The following is an 18,593-nucleotide window of genomic DNA, read 5'->3' on the forward strand; positions in this document are numbered from 1 at the left end:
GGTAACTTTAGCTGTAATTTGAGTCTATGCTCGCACGATGGATTCAGTTTATCAATCGCAAAGGCATTCTACGGTTGTTCTCCATGACCGATTGTAAGAATCTCTTTTCTCATTTTATTCTATCTGTATCAAAAAGTCCTTTCGTACGGAAAGCAAATGTGCAACCCATCATCAGAGGATGAGACCCTCTGAATATCGCTTGATCTCATTTTACACATTGAACGAGTGGCTGAATAGGCGGCCGATCTCCTCAGATCTCGGTTATACACTATATGTCTGCCTATATTGGCGCTTGGGGTCATTGTTGTTCAGTTCAATCGCAATTTCAATTCTGGGTAACCCGCGCACACACAAACTATGCCAAGAGCAGCAACAACATGTTTTTGGCACACCCAGTGGGACCATATCTCTAACTTACCGGTGAAATAATGCCAATTATGAATAGAAGTACTCATATTGTTGGGGTCGATCCCTCTACGCCAACCACATCACCTCTAGCATAGGACGTACCAATTCCAATAGCCCTTGAGGCATTAAATTTGAACAATAGTCCAACGTATGCCACTGGTGATTAGGGAGGAGCATCGACTTCTTAGACTGTTCTTCTAGATGAGGTGGTTGTTGTGCTCTGAGATGTATAAATGAGCATTCAGCTCGTTTAGGAATATGACAGGACCTAGGGAGAGAGATTTTGTATTTAAGATGAGGATATTAATCGGTATATGGCTAGCCAGACCAAAGCCATGCATCAATTGATAGCTATGATGACCGAACGAATATTATTGAAAACGCAATAAATGCCGAGGGAAGTTCCATCGGCAATGCAACTCTACTTCCACCCATGCTGCCTCCACTAAAGAATCCACCACCGGTCCCTGTCTAGGAGGTAAGAAATGTATCACCTCACATGGAAGTTAGGCAATCAAAGCGAGAGGTTAGGAATTTCGTACTCGAGTATCGGAATTGGGGATTGCCAGGAGGATTAAATCTTTAAAAATTATCTAGATTCCAAGATAATTTGAACCAATTTGGCCCCGACCCACCACTAGTCTTTGAACCTTAGTGGGTGGATCACGACCAGATTATCCAAATCATTCAAGAAGTTGTTGGTCAAGTCCTCAGCCGTAACACTATCTCGGTGTATCATAAACCATAACCCGAATGGATAGATTGAAAACACCCATTGCCAAGGAACTATCGACTATATTTTGCCTTGTTTTCAGGTGAGCCCGACCAATCGACCATCGAACATGTTGGCCAATTTACAATGCAATATGGAGAATTGGCCAACAATGACTATCATAAGTTGCAGTTACTTGTTCATTCATTAATAGTGGCGACCTTCACATGGTACTCAAATATATTGCTAGATTCGGTACACACTTGGCAAGAGACAGAAGAAAAGTTCCACTCCCAGTTCTTCTCTAAGAACAGAGATATCACTATGGCCAATCTAACCCATTTTCGAAGTTGCCTGGAGAGACGTGTGAGAGCTATATCACACGGTTTAAGCAGGCAAAAAGCTATTGTAAGTTTTTTATGACTGAAGCTGAGTTTGTACAACTTGCACAAGACAGGCTTGAATACAAGCTTCGTAAGAAGTTCATAGGCACAAAGTTTATATATTCATATGACTTGACCAAAAAAGTCTCTAGGTACGAAGAACTCTTGTGAGAAGGAGCTAAGAAAAAGAACTCGTCATTAGGGACGTATTACAATGACCCAAATTACGAGATTGCAATTGCTGAAGTGATGGCTAAAAAGTCACTATGTTGACCTCATACATTTGAGCATGCTCCGCAAAAATGATCGTCTCCCCAGTGTTAGATGTCTCAAATTTGTATATTTAGTAACCTGTCGATGACAGGTTCAATGTCATTGAGTATTTCTGGATTTTCTCTATTTTGTCGCTGGAGTAACAGGGCACTTTTTTTGATGCCATCGAAGAGTGTTCGATGTCATCGAAGGTATCTAAAATTCCATGTGTCATCTCTGGAGAGTTTTGGTAGTTTTTCGATGCCATTGAAGTGTCTTTGATGTCATCGAAGGATAAGTGTTCGATGACATGAAAGGGTGTTCGATGACATCAAACAATTACATAGAATTATGTAGATTTTCCAGATTCATGGAATTTATTTCCGACTTCATTTGGGATTCTTCCCAAGGCTATAAATATGGGTGTAAACGAGATTGGGAGGTATTCTTAGGGTTTCTAATTCATCCAAGGGTTTTAAAGGGTGTAGCAAGGGTGAGATTTGAGGTTGTTCGAATCGGGTAACCTCTTTCTCTTTGTAATTTCTGCTTTCATAGTGATCATTTGTCGCTTTGTGTTGTGGTTTTCTCCTGTAAAGGTTTTACCAGTAAAAATCTGTGTTCTTGTGTTGGTTTTTGCGATTGGATTACTCTCTTAGATTATACTATGTGTCCTCTACGGCCCCCCAACAAGTGGTATCAGAGTTAACGTTGGGGTGCAAGCTTAAATATGTTAGGAGGAGCATTAATAGCTGAAAATCTAAAGTATGACTGTAAGACCCGTATCCTAGTTCGTACTGTTCCATCGACTCTCGCGATCCTTCCCGTCAAATTTCAGTAACCCGCGACCCATAATCGACATTTGCGCATGACCGTAAGTCTTATCCCGTAGATCTGAGTTGGCTCAATCCGAAACTTGTACTATTGTGACCGCATCGTCACCGCGTCTTGCACACCGATCTGATACCCGGCCAGGAGATGTGGGCCGACATTTATTTTGAAGAAACACCACGCATTACAAAACCCAAGAGAATCTCTACAACATGTCCCATCAATCAATCAATTAATCAATCAAAGTACACACCCATGCTTTCTTTCTCTCCAAGTCAAGCAACCACCTACCAAGTCAACTCTCTCCCCCTCTCTCTCTTATACATCTATACATGTCAAGTACAACTATCACCTCACATCCATCACCTCTCTTACAACTACTCCTCTCTCTCTCTCTCTCTCCCTCTCTCTTTCTCTTCACATTTTCCAAGCAAGCAAAGGAGTGCACGTCCAAGCTTCCCAAGAGAGAAAAGAGTGTTGTGTGGCCCACTTTTCACCTCAAGATCCATCATCCTAGCCATTCCTTTCTCATCATCTTCCATCAAAGAGAGGCATAAGGAGATCGGCGTTCCATCGGACCAAGAAGATCGAATGGTGGGTGCTTCATAGGCCTAGATTTTCATGTTTTGATGATGGGCCAAGTGGGGCCTACCGATTGATGGTATGGATCTCACTTTGGGCCTTAGATGTGGCCGATGGCCCACCTTGATTCTCATGATCATTCCATGATGGGGTCATTCTCCATGGACCCCATCATGATGTTTATTTCCTTGCATAAATATGGTCATCTAGACCTTGCATTTCGGTGGAGAAAGGATCTCCACCGTTGATTTGATCGGTGAGCCCACATGTATTGGGACCCACTTGATGTATGATTGAAATGCATGGAAAGGGAGGGGTCATAGTGGCGGAGCCCTCCATCATCATGTGACTCCTTTCCCTCTCTCCCTCTCTCTTTCATTTTGTTGTTGTGTGTGTTGATGTGGCCATGTGGCCCGCCCAGATGGACCCCACCATGAAGCATGTATTTTATCTAAGCCATCTGTAGGTGGGGCCCACCTTATAAATGTGTTGTATGCAAACCGTCCAGTGTCCAGGGACGCTGGACGTGGCCACGGTGAAGTGTGAACTGACGGTGTGGTGTGCTGTCATGCAAACCACAGAGAAAAAAAATGTTAGTTTGATTCAAAGCCTTGGGGTGGGCTGTTCATGTAGGCCCCACCTTGATGTATGGATTTAATCCACGCCGTCCATTCCATTCTCCAGCTCATTTTAGACGTCGAGCCAAAAAATGAAGCCAATCCGATGATCTGAAGGGCCATAACATAGAAAATAGTGGTTTTTACGTTAAAATCCACTCTGATATTTCTATACTCCGAAACATGCTGAATATTGGGCTCATTTAGACTATCTTAAGCCATAGAATCCAACGGCTGGGTCGGATCCTCCTGATGTGGGCCCCACCTAGGAAAATTTTAAAAAAAAACTCGGTAAAAAAATGAAACAAGCAGTAGGCGCTGCTACTGCTGATGTGTGCGCAGCAGCGTCCTGCTGCGCTATGATGTGAACGGGCAGGGACGTGGGCCCCACCATGATGTGTGTTGACATCAACACCGTGCATTTGGTGGGCCCCATTTAGGAAGTGCCCCCCTAAAAATCAGCCATATACGAGCTCAGGTGGCCCACACGGCAGGAAATAGTGAGGTTTGAGCGTCTGCCATTAAAACCCTTTTGTGGTTATAGAAGCTTTGGATCCTTATGAAATTTGTTTTTCCTCTTCATTCCGGTCCTTGTGACCTTATTAACAGATTGGATGGAAGATAAACGTTATGGTGGGGCCCACTTGGGACCCACCTGTGATGGGATTAGATTGACAGGTGTACCACACACTAGCCTATAGCTGTTGTTGAAGCAGTAGGTTCCGTGGAGCCCACCTTGGTGACATGTGCACCCCATGTGTGGGACCCTCTTTGACGCATGTGTTGCATCCATATAAGACCCGTATCCTAATCCGTACTGTTCCGTCGATTCCTGCGATCCTTCCTATCGAATTTCTGTAACCTGTGACATATGATAGACATTTGCGCGTGACCCTAAGTCGTATCCCGTAGATTTGAGTCAGCTTAATCTGAGACGTGTATCATTGCGATCGCGCCGTCACCGCGGTTCCGACGCCGCGTATTACGCACTGATCTGATACCCCGACAGGGAGATGTGGACCCGTGTTCCGTTCGAGAAAACACCGCTCGTTTACAATCCCAAGAGAATCTCTACAACATGTCCCATCAATCAATCACTCAAATCAATCAATCAATCAATCACCTCATGTCATTTACAAGAGCAACCCATGCTTTCTTTCTCCACAAGTTAAGCAACCACCGAAGTCAACTCTGAAGTCAAGTACACTCTCACCTCACATCCATCACTCACCTCACATTCATCACTGTAATGCCCTGAAAATCGGGGGTCGAGCATAGACTCGACTCCCGAGTTCCAATGCATCACTTATGCAACATAGATAATGATGATTATATATTGTCAGTATTAGTACATTAAACATGAATGAGATTATACCAAAACAACATATCATACTTCAGAGACAGTTAAATTATGCAAACGGAAGACTGTGATGGATTTATATAAAGTACATAGACGTGTTTGTCAACCACCTGAGTATGATAGCATCACTGAGCTGAATAAATACATATCTGTTTCGAAAAGAGTGCAAAATGACAAAATGTGGATGTCCAACTAATCATATGTTCCTGTAATCCCGTCGTTCCAAGCGGCCTATATAAACCCGTCAAAATACTGAATATATGAGAATGCTTCCTCATTATCCTTAAAGTCTGGCTCCGTCTCACAGGCTACGCCATCATCTGGACCTACAACAGGGTCTGGTTGGTGTGTACAATACCGTCTCGTAACGTGGGAGTGAGTGATCAACTCAGTGGAACAATAAAGCAAAGGTTAACATGTTATCAATTCAGTTAAGTAGTAATGATAACGCAATACAAGCAAACATCCCTAAGTACTGTGATTAATGCAAGAATGATATGAAATAATGATGCATGCCCTCGCCTGTGCTCCCTCAGCAACTTCATCTCACAATCGCGCATGAAACTCTTCCTCAGTTCTTGACCTGCTACGCCAAACGCACACGTAATGCGGTGCATGAGCGTGATTGCCAAGTTCTTATTAGTCCTTTTCATATAGCAGGATTGAGAAGCTAAGGTACCTCCCTTATGTCAATTCCCAAACAATGATCCAATCTAGGGTCGTCAATCCTAGTAAATCTCATATGATGATATGGTTCTAGGTCACTGCAAAGGGCTCGTCACCTTATCAGTGCAGGCCTAGTATACTCCTGTTGCTATGTAAGGGCTCGTCGCCTCTACGCAGTCTTAGCATACGCTCGAGATCACTACAAAGGGCTCGTCACCTTATCAGTGTAGGCCGACAGCTCGAATACAGTGTTCCATACCACCGTATTCGGCTCACAAGTCTGGGTTACTCACTGGTCACTACAGGGAGGCTCGTCACCCCAGTGTAAGTCGACAGCTCGACCATGGTGTCCCATACCACCATGCCCGGCTCATGAGTCTTAGCGGATCGAGGTACCAAGGTTAAAGGGATTTTCACTGGTGAGTTTGGTACCTTAGATTCAAGCAGTAGCGTCCATACATGGTGAACATATATCGGGTCAATCGGGTTACTTGACGAGCTCGACTAGTACGAGCGTACGTTGAGTTGATCGACATGAAGTGCGTAAGCACTCCGTGTGGCCTAACCACTGCCAACATCCCAAGTACGGCTAGAATTCATCGATCACGTCCTATATGGCGAAACAACCTCAGCCACCTATTCAAAGCCTATCACCGATTGCCTGGACTATTCCGTAGTCCCAAACATAGTCAATTATAACAGATAATCATACAAGCAAATTAGAACAGTAATGGATCAACAATTCCAATCATATAAGCATGTGAGCATTTGATGGATGTCAACTTAAACATGAATTCACACATAAGCAGTGTTTAAGTAAAATAGACAAAGAATGTAAGTTACATGGAGGAAATCATGCACATCGTTAAGGTAGTTGAGAATTTCTTCTCAATACCCATATAAAGTACAATTTATTACACACTTGTTCATTCAGACATTTCTACAAACACTTAGACTACATATTCCAACATACATGACGTATGTTGGTGATAGCACGTATTAGGGCAAATCCTTTCGCCAAGGAGTTGTTACACATACAACTAGCACAAACACACGACAATTAATCATGGCAAGCACACGTTCAAATTTCATACGCATACGATACTTTCTACATATACATGGAATACACTAATCTCAATATAGTTCATATATATCAGAAACGTGATACAAACATCGCATTTGGCATGTGAAATTGCACCCACATCAGTAATAAACCATTAACCGACATTGAAAGCCTTGAAAACCATAACCTATATGTTTATAGTCTGCACCTTTCGCCGGTAGACTTGTAACGAACTCAGTTTTAAAGCTAAGTCTTTGTCTACGGCAGATTGGCAACCTATAACATAAATTAGGTTAGCTATTTCATAACTTACACTATCTGAAACCCTAAAACAGATTAGGGTTAGGTTTTCTTACCTAAGAACGGGATTGGTATCGCCCGTATAGTGACACGGGAGTGGTGGCTAAGCACGTGGAGTGTCAGGGAAAGATCCCAACATCTATCTCTCACTCTCTCTCTCTCTCTTCATCACTTTCTTCTTCTCTTTTCTCTCTTCTTTCCCTTAGGGTTTGCAAAATTCGTATGACATATGAGAGGGAGGGTTTAAGGTCCTTATATAGGCCTAGGTTTGATGGGAATGGCCCCATGACCAAGGTATACTTAGGTTATATCTAAATACGGACTGTTTCGGTCCAACGGAGCACTTCTGGTGGCCCCTTTTCCACGTACGGTCGGACTTAAGCTCCCTGACCATGGATCTAGGTCAGGCAGAGTTTTCGTTCCGATCGGATTTACAGATCAGCCGTGGTGGACTAATTTCAGTTCAACGATCACGGTCACTCGATCAAGGTCACAAGTACACCGACATGTGTGGGACATTTCTCCTGATCCGAGGGTGTATTTAGGTCAAATTCTGATGGTCTGAATCCTTATATTTAGCCCGCAAGCGACGTGACTCAGATTACTTAAATTCGGATTTTTATTTATAAATATTTTCATGTTTCTCACACTCTTTGCTCCAGGCTCAAGTTGTGCATCTCTAGACACAATTAAGACTTGATTTTCGAGGGGGTTGTCAAGTCTAGTCATGCGGTCATAATTGAATAGTTTTGCAGTCATCGGACTTTCGACGTGCGGTCCAGGTCCGATACGAAGTTTCAAGATACTCCTGAGAGCAACTGGGTTTAAGGACGGATTCTAGATTTCAGGGTAATGTAGCATCAATGATACTGCACAGTTTGAGTCTTGCAGATCATATTTAAAGTGATTAGTGCTAATTTCACAAGCATTTTAGTTTAGCACTTGCTAACGTTAATCTAATTTTCTAAAGGTTTTGGTCCTGGGTAATTCCTGCCTGAGGTGGTACTCAGGTCTTTGTAGTTTGTATAGAGAGTGATCCAAACTATTAATACTTAACTAAATTACACCTTAATTACAACAAAATAAGGTCTTCGGGCAGTTCTACATCCAAGGACGTCCATTGCCAAGTTGGAAAAAATCTAGGATGTTACAATCACCCATCACCTCTCTTACAACCATCCCTTCTCTCTCTCTCTCTTTCTTTTCATATTTTCTAAGCAACAATTCTCAAGCAAGAAGTGGTGGATGTCCATGCATTTCTAAGGAGAGAAAGTGCATGTGTGTGGCCCACTTTCCACCCCAAATCCTTCATCCTAGCCATTCACTTGTCATCACCCTCCATCAAAGTGAAGCACAAGGAGATCGGCGTTCCATCGGACCAAGAAGATAGAACGGTGGGTGCTTCTATAGCCTAGATTTCATGTTTTTATGATGGGCCAAGTGAGGCCTACTGATTGATGGTATGGATCTCACTTTGGACCCTAAATATGGCCGATGGCCTACCTTGATTATCATGATCATTCCATGATGGGGCCATTCTCCATGGACCCCATCATAATGTTTACTTTTTAGTTTAAAAAGGGGTCATCTAGACCTTCCATTTTGGTGAGAAGGGATCTCCACCGTTGATTTTGATCGGTGGGCCCATATGAAATAGGACCCACTTGAGGTATGTTGTAAATTATGCAAGGGAGGGCCCATAGTGTCGGGGTCCCTCTATCACACATGTCCCTCTCTCTCTCTCTCTCTTTTTCTTTTATGTGATGATGTAGTTGTGTGGCCCACCCGGATGGACCCCACCATAAAGCATGTATTTGATCTAAGCCATTTGTAGGTGGGGCTCACTTTATATATGTGTTGTATCCACACCATCCATCATTTGGTGGCCCACCTAAGCAGGGCCCACCTTCTATGCGTGGTCCGCCCAAATTGTCCAGCGTCCAGGGACACTGGACGTTAACTGAATACACAAAATTTTAGCTTGGTTTAAAGCCTTTGGGAAGGGCCACTTGTGTAGGCCTCACCTTGATGTATAAATTCAATCCACGCCATCCATCATATTTCCTAACTCATTTTAGGTGTTGAGCCAAAAAATGACGCCAATCTGATTATCAAGAGGGCCATACCATTGAAAATAGTAGTTTTTACCGTTAAAACTCACCTTGATGTTTCTACTTGCCAAAACGTGCCAAATATTGGGCTCATTTAGACTGTCTTGAGCCATATAGTCCAATGACTGGGGTGGATCCTCCTGAAGCGGGCCCAACATACGAAAAACCTTAAAAAAATAATTTTTCAAAAAAAACAAAAAATACATATATAACCAGGCAGCGCCTGTTGCAGCTGACGCTGCAGTAGAACGCTGTTGCGTTTTGGCTGACGGACAGGCAGGGACCCACGATCCCAGCCGTGGGCCCCACTGTGATGTATGGCCACATCCACACAGTGCATTTGTTGGGTCCCCTTTAGGATAGTGGGCCCCCCAAAAATTAGCCATTTTAGGAACTCAGGTGGCCCACGTCATAGGAAACAGTGGGATTAAACGGCCGCCATTAAAATCCTTTTAGATTCCAGAAGCTCTGGATCATTAGGAAATTTGTTTTTCCTTTCATCCAGGTCCGTGTGACCTTATCAACAGTTGGATGACAAATAAACGTTGCGGTGGCCCCACGTGGGACCCACCAATGATGTGTCTTATTCACACCGTCCACAGCATTGGACGGTGGAACCCACCTTGCTGTATGAATTTTGTCCCCACACTGTCCATGCATGTGGGGGCCAGCCGTGAGGTATGTGTCTTATACACGCCATCCACCTGCCAGTCGAGTGGAATGCACCATGATGTATGTGCACTATCTTTACCATCCATAGGCTGGATGGGTGGGGCCCGACTTGTGATGCATTGTATATTCACACCATCCTTCCTCGTGGCCCCAGCATGATGTGCGAGTTTCATCTGCACCGTCCAATCTGCGAACCCCACATGGTGATGAGGCCTTTGTGTGAGGCTAGCCCATGATGTATGTTTTAGCCACGCCGTCCAGTTCATTGGACATGCGGTCCACTTGATGTATTTGTGGCCCATCCATTGAGGCCCACTTGCCATATATGAGGTCCATGTGATGAGGCCCATCTTGATGTATTTGGAGTCCATGGGTTGAGGCCCATTGTGATGTATTAGGGCCCGTGGGTTGGGGCCCATTGTGATGTATTTGTGGCCCATCCATTGAGGCCTACCTTGATATATATGAGGCCCATCTTGATGTATTTGGAGCCCATAGGTTGAGGCCCATTGTGATGTATTAGGGTCCGTGGGTTGGGGCCCATTATGATGTACTTGTGGCCCATCCCTTGAGGTCCACCTTGATATATATGAGGCCCATGTGATACGGCCCATTTGATGTATTAGGGGCCCATGGGTCGAGGCCCAATGGGATGTACGAAGGCCCATTACAATGTGTGATTCCACTATGGTTTGTGTAATGATGTTTATGACGGGCTGTACATGGGGTGGTTTGTGTAATGATGTTTATGACGGGCTGTACATGGGGAGCAATGATGGTTTGACGTCCACAATGTAAGAATAATATTGGTTAAATGTCCGCATTATGATTCTCCCTAGGGCCCATTGATAGGCCTATACTTGTTGTGTGTAAGCCGACTAGGCCCATCTTTGTTGTGAGAGTAGTTCATCACCTTATAACATGCTGAGTGTAACTCCATGATTCACGCCCATACACATCATATGTATGCTTAATATGAGGAATGACCGATCATAGCATAAGCCATTAAGCAAATTATTTATGCAACTCACTGATAGGAGTTACCCACATAAGCGCATAGTACGCGCAGGATTGCTGCATGACTGGATAGTGTGACTCATAAATCTCGCATATGTGTGACTTGATCATTGTACGCCCTAGTGACATCAGGGTTGTGGCCTCTACAGGCACATCGTGGATGGTTAGATGAGACACCAGAAATACTTGGTTCTAGCACTGTGGGCACTTAGGATGTCATTGGAAGAAAGTCTCAGAATCCTTCGAGGCCAGGAGATGCTTCAACGTCTAGACTGAGTGGAATATGAGCGCCGGTGCTTATACCATGAGGTCGTGTCTCCCACTATGTCGTGGTCGGTTAAAAGGAGGTGTGGCCTTATCCGCCTAAGTGAGGGGGCTGTAAGCTAGGCTGAGTTTGACCAGCTTACAAATGAGTCTGCTATCAACGAGCCGGGTAGGTATTGGTAGACTGCTGGCTGGCAGATAGTGAGGTCTCTTCCACTCGCTGGGCTGTCCGGCTAGGGAGGCGGCAGTCAGTGTGGAGTATAATAGATCTCAGTGATTTCTCAGAGAGGAACCGTACTAATATGCAGACTTGATATGAGGACTGACATAATATTATGACACCCCCTCACTGTTACACATGTGGGCGGGTACACGTGGGCGGACGCAGATGTGGGCGGGGTTGAGGCCTGGGCGAGCTACCACACTGGGCAAGCTACCAGTGGTTAGCAGGCTACTGAGTAGGAGTTGCATGCTCATTCATTTATCCATTCACTATCCACTCGGGCTCGTGGGTGCACAACTATTTGTTACGTGTACATTCGCATGGCCAGGATTTCGGTTGGGTGCGCGACTAACCTGAGATCAGGAGTCTACCACATTGTGTTTGACTATCCAAATTTAGGTATGAGACTGGTTTGGATAGAATTCCCTTATGATGGACCCCATATCCTACAATACTTCGTACTATCATACCAACTTCACTCCATCTTGGTCATTTCATTCGCATCATATATTGCATTTCATCTACAGCACGTGGCATTTTGGATTACTACGTTTCTGCACTTATATGGCTTAGACGGACTTGGTAGGATCTGCATATCACATTGCATCCACGGTATATGATATTTGGCTTATTATGATATGCATTGTGCACTTTGATATTATATGACTCATGGACTTACTAGTATATTTCCGCTTATCCCGATGATGTATGATTTATGGGCTTTATGGTATACTTGACACTTATCTTATGCACACACTTTCACCACCCTCTAAGCTTTTTATAAGCTTATGCACAATAGATGCGTGCAGGTGGCATTAGGTTGTAGCAGCGTTGAGCTTGGAGCATGCAGCTATCCTCTGGAGCTTTGATTTCGATATATGTATTTTCCTTTCAGCATTGTATTCAAATGATTATATTAGTGGATATGTGATGATGATGTTACCTTTGTGAATTGGGTATACTCGTGGTTATGCTTCCTATGAGATAAATGTACGTTGAAAAATCTTCCTTGTAGGATCCCAGGATCAAAACCTGGCGTATGAATGCTGGGAGCCGAGAATAGGGTACTATGGAGGTTGTCAGCACCGGGTTCGGCGATCAGGATTCCTGTGAATCCGATTTTAGGGTTTGGGGCATGACAATCCAAACCATCCATCCAATTGGCAAGCCCATCTTAGGCTTAAGACTAAAAATGAGTCAGATTTATCAGGTGGACCACACCATAGAAGACAGTGGAGAGATGAATGCCTACCATTGAAGTCCTTTTTGGACCACAACAGTCTTGGATTAAATTGATATTTGTTCTTCCTCCCAACCAGGTCTTTGTGACCTTACTAATAAACTGGATGGAAAATAAACGTGATGGTCGGCCCTGAAATCTTGATAACGGTGAAAAATCATTATCTCCACTGCTATTTGTGATATGGTCGAGATGATCTTTCGGTATGATTCATTCCTTTGGAAATGCTCTAGAATGATCTCTACATGGGTTATGACTCATTGCAATGTATATAAGGCCCATTGATTTGGCCCATTTGATAAGGCTCGATGTGATATATGAGGCCCATTGTTGAGGCCCACCTTGATGTGTATAAGGCCCGTTGTTGAGGCCCACCTTAGTATATATGAGGCCCATGTGATGCGGCCCATTTGATGCATTTGAGGCCCATGGGTTGATGCCCAATGGGATGTATATAAAGTCCATTGCAATGTCAGATTACACCATGGTTTGTATAATGATACTTATGGCGGACCATGCCTTAGGAGCAATGATGGTTTAACGTCAACATTGTAAGATCAATGTTAGTTAAATGTCCGCATTGTAATTCTCCCTAGGGCCCATTGATAGGCCCATATTTGTTATGTGTAAGCCGTCTAGGCCCATCCTCATTGGAAGGATAGTTCATCACCATATAACATGCTTAGTATAGCTCCATGATTCATGCTCATACGCATCATATGTATGCTTGATATCAGGAATGTTTGATCATAGCATAAGTCGTTGGGTTGAGACATTTACGGGACTCCTTATGAGATGGAGTGCCCCACATGATTGCACGGTACGCGCAGGATTGTTGCATGACTGGTCGGTGTGACTCATGCATCTCGCATATGTGTGACATGATCATTGTACGCCCTAACGACATCAGGGTCGTGGCCTCCATAGGCACATCATAGATGGCTGTTCGGATACCGAAAATACTTGGTTTTAACATTGTGGGCACTTAGGATGTCCTTGGGTGAAAGTTCTAGAATCTTTTTGGTACCAGGAGATGCTCCAACGTCAAGACCGGGTGGATACATGAGCGTAGGGTGCCGAATACCAGTAGGCCGCGTCTCTCACTGTGTCGTGGTCGGTTGGAAGGAGGTGTGGCCTTATTCGCCCGAGTGAGGGGGTTGTAAGCTAGGCTGAGTTTGACCAGCTCACAAATGAGTCCACTATCGACAAGACGGGTAGGTATTGGCAGACTACTGGTTAGGCAGATAGTGTGGTCTATTCCACTTACTGGGCCGTGCGGCTAGAGAGGTCGCAGTCAGTGTGAAGTGTATTAGACCCTGGTGATATCCTAGAGAGAAATTGTACTGATATATGTACTTGATAAGGACTGACATACTTACTTCGCATCTTACACATGACATTTGGCTACGTAGGCCTCACATCGTATGGCCTTGGTGTGGCCGATAGCATTCATGCCTTGCATCATATAGCCTTGGTATGGCTGATAGTATTCATGGACTTACCAGTATATTTTCGTATTACTTTGATATTATATACGTGGCACTTGCCTTGCTCACACACTTACACCACCCTCTAAGATTTTGTAAGCTTATGCACGACCGTTGCATGCAGGTGTCGTTGGATCATAGCAGCGCTGAGGCAGGAGCGCGCAACAGATTATTTTCGAGTTTTTAATCAACTTATATTTCCCTTCTCGCTTTGTACTTAAAGTTTTTGATATAGTGGATGTGGTGATGTTGTTTTATGACATGGTTATGCTTGTGGTTATGCTCCATTACAAAAAAAAATCATATTAAAAATTCTCCTTGTAGGATCCCAGGATCGGAATCTGGCATACGAGTGCTGGAATCCGAGAATGGGGCACTATGGAGGCTGTCGGCGCCGGATTCGGCGATTGGGAATTTTGCGAGCTCGTTTTCTGAGTTTGGGGCGTGACAATTGTCACCCCTCAAACTCAGAAACCGGGCTCACAAAATTCCCGTTCGTCGAATCCTGCACCGACAGCCTCCGTAGAACCCCATTCTCGGCTTCCAGCGCCCATTCGCCAAGTTCTGATCCTGGGATGCTACGAGGAGATTTTCAACATCAGTTTGATTTGTAATAAGCATAACCAAAGGCATAACCTACAAACAATAACCAAAAACTCCATCACATTTTCACTATGATAAAAAACTTTACAAGTACAATATGTATAAAGGGAAATACAATGATGATGAACAAAACTCCAAAATAATCTGTCATGTGCTCAAGCCTCAGCGCTGCTGCGATCCAACGTCACCTGCACGCAATGGTCGTGCATAAGCTTATAGAAAGCTTAGAGGGTGGTGAAAGTGTGTGCTCAAGGTGGTAATGCAGTTATGCAGTATCAGAGTAATGTGGAACATGTTGATGAAAGCCAAGAATACCATTAGCCGTACCAAGGCCATGCGGTGTAAAACATGAATGATGTCAGCCATACCAAGACCATGTAATGCGAAATGCAACTCAAGCATACAAATCCTCATCTAAGTCCACATATCAATACAACTCAAATCTAGAATATCACCGAGGTCTAGTATACTCGAAGCCAGATTGTTGCCCCATCGCGCGCAATAAGGTGAGTGGAAAAGACCTTACTATCTGCCTGCCAATATCGGGCTCGGCTCGTCAATAGTGGACCCATTCCTCGAGCTAGTCAGACTCAGCCTAGCTTTGCCCCCTCCTCTCGGGCGGGTAAGGCAGCACCCCCTTCCAACCGACCATGACACAGTGGAAAGTGCAACCGTCCGGTAATCGGCACTCGGTGCTCATGCACCCACTCGGTTTAGATGTTGGAGCAACCTCCTGGTACCATAAGGGTTTAGGGACTTTCACTCAGGGATATCTATAGCACCCCATGTAGAACAAGATTTTCGGTGTCCAATCCTACCAACCATGATACGCCTATGGAGGCTACGGCCCTGATATCGCTAGGGCGTACAGTACCATATCACACAATGCGAATGCATGAATCACATTATCCAGTCATGCAGCAGTCCTGTGCGTATCGTGCGCTCATGTAGGGCAGCACCGCCTATCCGGGAGCCCATAAACAATCTTCCCGAAGGCATATGCTATGATCAGTCATTTCTCATATCAAGCATACATATGATGCATATGATCGTGAATCATGGAACTATACTAAGCATGTTATATGGTAATGGATTCTGTTTGCAACGAAGATGGGCCTAGACGGCCTACACATTATACGTACAGGCCTATCAATGGGCCCTAGGGAGAGCTATAATGCGGACATTTAACCAACACTATACTTGCAATGTGGACGTCAAACCACCATTGCTCCCAAGGCATAGCCCGTCGTAAACATCATTACATAAACCATGTTGGGATCACACATTGCAATGGACCTTAGGTACATCCCATTGGCCTTCAATATATCAAATGGGCCGTATCACATGGGCCTTACATTCGTCAAATGGGCCGTATTAATGGGCCTCACCAACGGGCCTTATGTATATCGCAATGAGCCATAGTCCATGGGCCTTAAAATACATCACAATGGGCCTAATCACATGGGCCTTATGTATATTAAATGGGCCGCACCAATTAGGCCACATGCACATCCAATGGGCCACAAATAAACTGAGGATGGGCCTCATACATATATCAAGGTGGGGTCCACTTGATCTATAGATTTGACTCATTCCTTAGCTCATGCCATAAAATGAGCTTCTAAGATGGTTGGACGGTTTTGGATGCAACACTTCCATCATGGGGGGGGTCCACATGAAGGCCCACCACCTAGTATATTATATATAATATAATATATAATTTATATATAGTACATACAATATTATATATAATATAATATTTTATACACACACACACACACACACACGTACACACCCACGTCCCCTGGACGGTGGGGATAGAACACATATATCATAGTGGGCTCCACCGTCCACCTAGACGGTGGGAGTAAAACACATAAATCACTATGGGCTCCATGTGGGGCCCACCATAATGTTTACATACCATCCAATCCATTGATAAGGTCCCATGGACCCAAATAAATAGGAAGAACAAATCTTAGCTGGATCCAAAACTTCTGTGGCCCAGAAAAGGGTTCCAAGGGCAGACATTTAATCCCACTGTTTCCTGTGATGCGGGCCACCTGAGCTCTAGATCAGGCTGATCTTTGGGGTGGGTCCACTTCAGGGAGTGGCCCACCCAATGAACAGGTTGCTGCCATCCACCCGTCCGCCCGCGGCAGGCAGTGCCTGCTGTCTTTTGACACAGCAGCAACGCCTGCTGCTGCTGATGTTATATAAATTTTTTTTTGATTTATTGTGGTTTTTCACAGGTGGGGTCCACATCTTGAGAATCCACTCCGTCCAATGGCCCTCCATGGCTCAAGACAAGCAAAACAAGCCCAATATTGAGCATATTTCGGTGTATAGAAACATTGGAGGGTGTTTCAATGATAAATACGCTGTTTATTATGCTATGGCCCGCCTGAAAGTCAGATTGGCCCCATTTTTCGGCTCAACGCCTAAAATAATGTGGAGAATGGAATGGATGGCTTGGATTAGATCTATTCATCAAGGTGGGGCCTACATAGATAGCCCTCCCAAAAGCTTTGAAAAATAAAGGTGATTTTTTTGTGTTTTACTAGTGACGTCCAGCGTCCCTGGACACTGGACGGATCCCCACAGCACATGCATGGAGGGCTTTGCTCAAGTGGGCCACCTCATGATGAATGGTGTGGGTACAACACATAAAAGGTGGGCCTCACTTCTAGATATTTTGGATAAAAATACATACCTTATGGTGGGGTCCATCCAGGTGGGCCACACAACCATATCATCATCACATAACAAAATTAGGAAAAGAGGGAGAGAGAGAAAGAAAGAGGGAGTGGGACATGCGTGATGGAGGGACCCCGACACTATGGGCCCTCCCTTGTAACCAATCATACATCAAGTGGGTCTCATTACACATGGGCCCATTAAATCAAAATCCAACGGTGGAGATCCCTTCTCCACTAAAATAGACGATCTAGATGACCCTAGTTATACAAGAAAAATAAACATCATAATGGGGTCCATGGAGAATGGTCCCATCATGGAATGATCATGATGATCAAAGTGGGCCATCGGCCACATCTTAGGGTCCCAAGTGAGATCCAAACCATTGGTCGGTTGCCTCACTTGGCCCATCTTAAAAATATTAAAACTACTCTATCAAAGCATCCACCGCTTGATCTTCTTGCTCCCTTGGCTTCCTTAGCTCCTTAGCTTCGATTCCAACGGAGGAGATGAGGTTTGGATGGATGAGATGGGAGATGAAGGGGTAGGAAAGTGGGCCACCTTTGATGCTTGGGAATGCTTGGAAAGGCTCATACGTATGGTGCTTTCTCTCTTGCGTGGGAATGAGTTTGAAAATGAGAGAGAGAGACTTGTAAAGGGAGAGAGAGTGATGGGTGATGGAGTGATGGATGTGGTGAGTGATGGGTGTGTAAGAGATTTTTAACTTTTGGAGTTTTTGGTGTAAGAAGGGTATGGGCTTGTAAGAAATTTTTAACTTTTGTGGTTACTTGGGAATGGGTGAAAGGTGATGTGTACTTGACATGATGAGATTGATGGATTGATGGATTGATGTGATATCTCGTAGAGATTCTCTCGTAATTCGCATGCGCGGCATTTTCCTTACACCGAACGCTGGCCCACATCTCTTGGCTAGAGTATCGCATCGGCGCGTGAGTCGCAGCATCAGAACTGCGGTGACGGTGCGGTTGCAAGGGTACAAGTCTTGGATTGAGTCGACTCGGGTTGGCGACGTATGACGCAGGGTCGTGCGCAAATGCCGGTTAAGGGTCGAAGGTTGCCGGAATTCGACTAGGAAGACCGTGGAAGT

The sequence above is a fragment of the Magnolia sinica genome, chromosome 8 (assembly GCF_029962835.1).
Source record: "Magnolia sinica isolate HGM2019 chromosome 8, MsV1, whole genome shotgun sequence".
Taxonomy (NCBI): Eukaryota; Viridiplantae; Streptophyta; class Magnoliopsida; order Magnoliales; family Magnoliaceae; genus Magnolia; species Magnolia sinica.